The following is a 7,074-nucleotide window of genomic DNA, read 5'->3' on the forward strand; positions in this document are numbered from 1 at the left end:
CCTAAAGATCATTTTCTCTTCTGATTTCAGATAAAACTGAGGTTATTGTATTCAGACTAAAAATCATCAAATGTATGGTGTCTAAGCAGTTGCTTACTCTATAGATGGCACTACCGCAGCCTATAGTGACACTGTGAGGAGTCCTGGTATCATTTTTGAGCAAGCTACATCCTTCAGTGCCCATATTTCTTACATTTGTGCAATATCTCTACAATTAGAAACATCCTGTCTCAGAGTGATGCTGAATAACTAGCGTATCTATTACTTCTAGGCTGGGCTATTATAATTTTTGTCAGGATGATCAATAACCAATAAACCAATAATGAGAAACCTCCAGCAGAGCCAGGCTCAGGACATCACCTGAAACTTGTATTAGGGAACCAAGCAGCATCTTTCAGGACTGAAAGAGTTCCTGTAGCTCCTAGAGAGGGCACTCAAGACAAGCCCGAAAGAATGGTTTCTTCCTATAATAGGGGGATATTTATTTTGCAATAACTCCCATAACCAAGATCCCTGGTTTGAGACTGGAAGAAGAAATTTGAGGACTGGGTTGTGTGAGGAAAGGCATCTGATGTAAAAAAAATCTCCAAAATCATATGTGTGGCTCCATTGTGACAACGCTTTGTGAATAAGGGAGCAGTTAAAAGAAGCAGTCTTTGTAAGGCGCTCCCTTAGAGACACAGAAAGTTTTATACGATGAAAGTAGCAACTATGGCTGCAAAAAGATGCTATAGAGGTCTATAGGCCCTTTCCTAATGAGTTTATGGTCAACATCAAGTGAAGAGTTTCAGAAAGGAGGATTATCCAGGATATGCTCATGGGCTAACAACTTGTGATTGATAAGTTTTCAGTTTCACAATCAAATCTCCTTAGTGATGCCCTTCGACTTGAGGCTTCATAACAGGACTTGACAGATCAATAGGTGTCATCACAGTGTCAAAGGTTTTATGCCATCTGCGCTTAAAGGCTTTGGTGTTCACTCTAGTTTATCAGACATTTGTGTTCTTGTCACATATTTGTATTTGCACTTTCATTATCCCCTTTATGAAATCCAGAAACATGCAGTGCATGTATGAAACTGACTTAAGAACCAAAACTCATGGATGGAATCACACAAATAACAGAATGAAGTGCAGTCAAAGGTGTAACAAATAATGAAGTCAACCTCTGGTCAAGTTTGTAATAGTGCATGGTGTTACGTTCAACACTTTCAAATACAAACACATCAAAACAGGAAATGCCTGTCAACAAAAGTGAAATGACCATCATATAATGTGCCCTGTGGCATCACCTGTGAAGATAATGATGGGCGTTAATTCCACTTTGGGACTGCTGGAGGAGAAAGCTCCCCTGCTGGGTCTGGAACACAACATTTGACACCACAGCCTGAGATGAGAAACAAACATTTGGCACAAGGGTCTGGCCTAACCAAACTGAGAGCTCTTTGTGGAGGCTAATCTTGATAAGTAATAGAAACAGTACACACATCAGGAGAAATTTGTCATGAACGCAGATTATATTTGACACGTGGTATCCCTCGACTCGGAAAGTATTTCGTGTTCTTGTCTTCTGGTGGTTCTGGGAGCAGAGCAGCTCCTGCTGAATAAAGCTGTTTTAAATTCCATATTCTGCTGGCAATTATGTTGTTTTCTACCCGCAAGTAATGCCTTTGTCGTCTAGGTATCTGTTTTGATTAGCCATCCTGTCAGAGCATGGGGATCAAAAGATCAATCTTCAAACCTGCTGCCAAAAGAAAATCGTTGCTAAAATCTGGCATTACTCATGGTGGATATATCTGCAAATAAGCAGACAGCATTCATCCCCCAAAAATTCATATGGTTTATATAAACCTCCACAAGAATTTTATAGGATTTATAAAATAGTTTTAAGAGAAGGTCCTGCCTATCATTGCCTAGTGCTCATTACTTGTAATTATAAAATACTTTTGTCTGATTCAGACATATTTAAGATTGCACTCAAACTGTGTTAAAATAAAGCTTATTTATGTCACTGATTACTTTTGATTTGTCATAGATGTGTCATCTTTACATGGCACTGCACGAATTCATTTTACGCTATATATGAAGTCGCTTCACATAAGGCAGCGATCGTTTGTCTTTTCATGACGTAACGCGTTCCCAGCAGGTCTCAGAAACCACAACCTTAGTCACTGCATTCATTTCAAAGAATGATTAAGAAGATAATAAATCTGCGGCCACAGCATGGGCTTTTTCCAGAGAAAATGAAGTCTCTCAGGAACTGCTTGACCATAAGGAGCCAACATGTATGAATGTCTGCCACACATGTTCAGGGAGACTGAGTGTTAGGAGGACACATTGTTTTGTCTTTCACCCATCAATACTCAGATTAACTTTTGTTTGAATGTCTTCATAGACATAGATTTTAAAGGAAAGCACAACACAGATTTGACAGATCTTGTGAGTCGCTACCTGTTTTAGCGAGTTCCCTGTCGGCCCACCTCAGACCAGGGGTTGGGGCCGCATGGTGGAACAGCGGCTGGGCTTGTTTACTCAGCTGTGGAGCTCCCCAGGTCCAGGGGAAAGAGAGGATGTGTTCAGGGTCTCATTAATCATGGCCATTTCGGAAGAGATAAACAGGCAAGGCCCAGCAGGGATGCTGCAGCTCCTGCCGCTGATCGGGGGGAAGGGATGGAGGAGAAGCGAACAGCATGGAAGGAAAGGAGGAGGTGTGGTGGGGTAGGTGGAAGGCCAGAAGGCGTGTGGATGGTGGGGGGGGGGGGACGGTGGACTCACACACTAGGGGATACACAATAACACTTACGTTTTGGTTCCACATCTGCATGGCTGCACAGGCTTGTAAATCTACATTCCTCGTCTGGCCGGATGCAAACCCAGCGCGTGATACAAGTGGATGAACCAGCAGACATTTCTTTAGACAGAGTTCTTCTGTTTTTGCCTGGAACAAAATTATTTAAATTCTTAAATATGTTTTTATGGATGAAATGTGTGTTTCATAGAAACCAACAACATTAACTTATAGAAAAATCAAAAAAATCAGTGCCTGGAAAAGATAAAAGTTTGTCTTCGAGGTGAGCTATAGAATAAGTAAAAAGGGATGGGCCACAAAGGACTTTTTTTTAGCACAAAAAACAAAACAATCAAATGCATGGTAGAAATCAGATTTTTCCAGTCTGCTTTCACTGTGTACCAGCAGATGGGAGCACAAAAACCATAATCCTCTTTGACAACATTTTATTGGCTCACTGGAACAGCCAGAAGGACTGAGTCAGCTCATATTTGATAGAGTTGCAATGGAGCAAGGCCATGCATGGTTTCAGAAAAAAATTATAAGTTTAAAGTTCTTAAAATAACTAGAAGCCAGTGCAGAGACCTGAGGAAAAACTGATATGATCAAATATGCCACTTTTTGAGCTAAAGTTGTCCCACAAACTTTTACAGGAAGACCAAACTCACAAAATAAACAAAATAAAAGCTGCAACAGCATCCCTTGGGTTTTGATTTCCTATTTTAAACCTTTGAGTTTTGGCAATTTGGCCATCACCATATGGGCTTTTTGGGTCCTGGAGTGGACATATTGGTGCGTTGTTTTTAACTAACTGCTACTTATGTCTTCTCCCTTATTTTTCTATGATGCTCATATTTGATTTGAATCAGAATTTACACCACATGACCTTCCTGACACAACCCCACAACCCAAAAGTCTGCTCATGGGTGTTTCCACCTGGTCTCAAACCTGTAATCATGTGTTAACCACTTCACCATGAGGTAACATTTCAGTAAATAAGCTCCTTGACTAAAATTCCCATGTTGTCACATAATAGTATTAAACACATTAGAAACATGGATCATCTGCACACATCTCCACATCTGGTTGAAGAGTGATATTAGCTAAGGTGAAGCCTAGCACACAGTTAGTGACAACAACAGGAATCACACCCCAAAATGTGCAGAATTTTAAGCCATTACAATAATTCAAAACAAAATTAGATAACTGTGACAAAAATTCACCCGGTACAGTTATTATGTAAGAAGGTCAGCGATTCACTCTTACATGTGGATGAGTGAATCACTGTGGGCAGTGGGCAAGATGATGAAAACGAAATTCCCCCCGATTCATCCATCAGCACATAAAGCACTGTGTGAATGAGTGAATGTAGCCTGTAGGTAAAGGTTATCAAAGAACACTGCCAAAAAAGTCACACACTCTAATAGTTCGTTATATGCTAAGCCTTTACAATGTAACAATATTTATTTCCAGTCAGAGTTGCACGGATTTTTTTATTTATTTTTTGCCAAGATTTTGTTTTGGTGATTGGAAAGTCAGACCACTCTGTAAATTCTTCTCCACACATCCCAAAGGTTCCCATGGAGGTTAAAGTCTACACTCGATCACGAGGATGCTCTCTGAACCACTCCTTTACAACTTACGCCCAATGAATCCACTGATTAAAAAACCTGCTCTTTCAGTATACTCACATAGCGAGCTGACCTCATTATTGGGCACATGATAATAATATGTTGCTCAACCTCGACTTCCACTTCAGTGGACAGCTCTTAACTTTTTGCTAAAGTTAAATCCAGGTGGTGACTTTTTTTTTTTTTTTTGGCTGGACAGTACACTATGGAAGCTTGTTTCCATATTACGCTATCCCCAAAAATAAGTTAATTAATTAAAAAGTTATTTATTGACTTAAAAAAAAAATTAATGATGGAAATAAGCTTTCATAGTGAAAGAACCAGTCCTTCCATCATGTTAAGCATGGACAACATTTTAATCATTCTTGGCTCTGTAAAGCATCAAACATAGAAGATAATATAATCATTACTCAAGCCCCACCCACCTGCCATTCAAACTTTCTGTTTGTTATTTTTGTTGTTTTTTTACGCTATGAATCATGCAAACCTGCTCCAACAGGCTCCAAACATAATGATACTGAGCTGGAAATTCAATTAAGTTGTATTTATATAGCACCGGTTCACAACAGTCGCGCAAAGGTGAAGATACCACAGTATTAGGGTGAAAAGGGAGTTTTTCTGCTATGAGAAGCAATTGGGGAGGAAGCACTCCCTTTTAACAGGAAGAGGCCTTTGGCAGACTTTGTTGGAGGTGATGGGGGGGAAAAAGAACATACAGCACACCACAAACAACAAATAAGACTAAACTAAAAATGAGCATAACAGGCCCCCTTTAAAGTCAGGCTTTTGAACATGGGAGTGAGTGTGGACTGGCTTCCTGTGTTAGGCACCCTCAAGTGGCTATTCAAATTCGTGGAAATGTACTTTTTGGTACTTCTGCGTTGCCACTTTGCTTTTTTAGCATCATCTAGTGCAGGGTATGAGTAAAAGCTCCAATCTAAGACTGGTTTCTTGATTTTCTGCAATCATCAGACCAATATGTTTTCAATGCATGAACACAATCTGTACAAAAGTAATACTGAGGTTTGGCACCTGCATCCCCACTCCTTCTATTCCTATACAATATTAATATGTTTACATCAATCTGTCTGCTTAGCAATGACTGCTGTGATACAAAGCATGAGGTCTGTTTTATTTATTAATGGTAAAATCTGGGTTCCAAAGCTCTAACCACAAATATTGAGCTTTTTTGATATGAATAAAATATTCTCTCCACCACTAACTTGACTCTGTTGGCTCGAATCCCACCAGATCTTTCCTTGTCTCAAACCTTTTCTTACTTCTCCACTTTCTCATTAGGAGAAAAGAATACTGTAAGAAAAAGGCAGAGAGAAATAGTGCTTCTGTCAATCTGTCATGAGGACGAGACACAAGGTCACAGTACTGTGTTATTCTACACCCACAGGCTCCGAGACTGGAAAAAGAGGGACCTTGGTGAAACCTGCTCCAGCTACGGTCTGTTCCAAAAAATCCACTATTATTACCTGCTTCTCCTCTCTTTGGCCTCTATGCTTCCCTCCAGACCTCTTTCTAACAACCTCTTTTTATCAGAGGAGGCAAGATTTCACTCATCTCCTGGACAATATTTCATCAGTCTGAAGGAAAGAGGCAGACCAATCAGTTTGAGAGACCTGACAAATGCAATAAGCCAAAGGTTTATTTCAGTGTTCCTTCTAAATGGGTTTTAAGATATTGTATTACTCTGTTTATATAAGTCTATTTCTTAATGATATCAAATATGTAGATACGTGCATGTGTGTGAGTGTTTATGTACGTCTGTCTGCGCCCCCGTGCACGTGTCCTTGCGTTGGACACTAATTGTTCTTGATAGGCTCGGAAAAGTGACATCATTACCAGATCGTCTGGATTTCCCGCAGAGGTCAAACGAGTGGGCAAGACTGAAACACTGCTCCATGATGTGGTGAATGAAAGAGATATGAGATAAAATATATATATATATATATATATATATATATATATATATATATATATATATATATATATATATATATATATATATATATATATATATATATATATATATATATATAGAGGCTCTGCAGCACTACCATGATAACTTCATCTGTGGTGAATGTAACCAAGTCAGACACTGTAGATGATGGAATATTGCTGTTGACCTCAGACAGGGTTTGGAGTGTGCTACACCTCTTCAGGTAATATTGTCTCCAAAATAAAAATATTATCCAAAGCATCTAAAAGACAAGAAACAGAGGGAGAAAGAGGCCCCAATTAGAAGCAACCTCAGCTCTGTTTCTGATCTCCTGCTCTAATCACAGACTGTGTAAAGGCTGCATGTAGCCGCTATGATCTCACTTACTGGTTTCTGTACTCTATATATTTAGTTTTGGACGTTGCTGTGTTTGTTCTTTGAGGGTGGAGTACAAAGATATCAGCATTTGTGACGGTCTGTACCACACACATATATTATTTGTCAGATAATTCTACTAAAATGCTCCAAAAGACATCAACAGCACAAGTTCAAGAGACATTAAAGGAGGCCTGAAGGACTGTCTTCTCCCATCTGTCACTCAATGCAGCCACACTGCTGATAATGAAAACTTAACAAAATCCAAATGGATGAGTTATGCAAATCCTCCCACATACAGTTGTTGTAGAAAGCCAGATATTTTAAGAT

The sequence above is a fragment of the Copadichromis virginalis genome, linkage group LG8, assembly GCF_057382275.1.
Source record: "Copadichromis virginalis isolate Kocher_CV1m ecotype Utaka linkage group LG8, C_Virginalis_male_GT1.1, whole genome shotgun sequence".
Lineage (NCBI taxonomy): Eukaryota > Metazoa > Chordata > Actinopteri > Cichliformes > Cichlidae > Copadichromis > Copadichromis virginalis.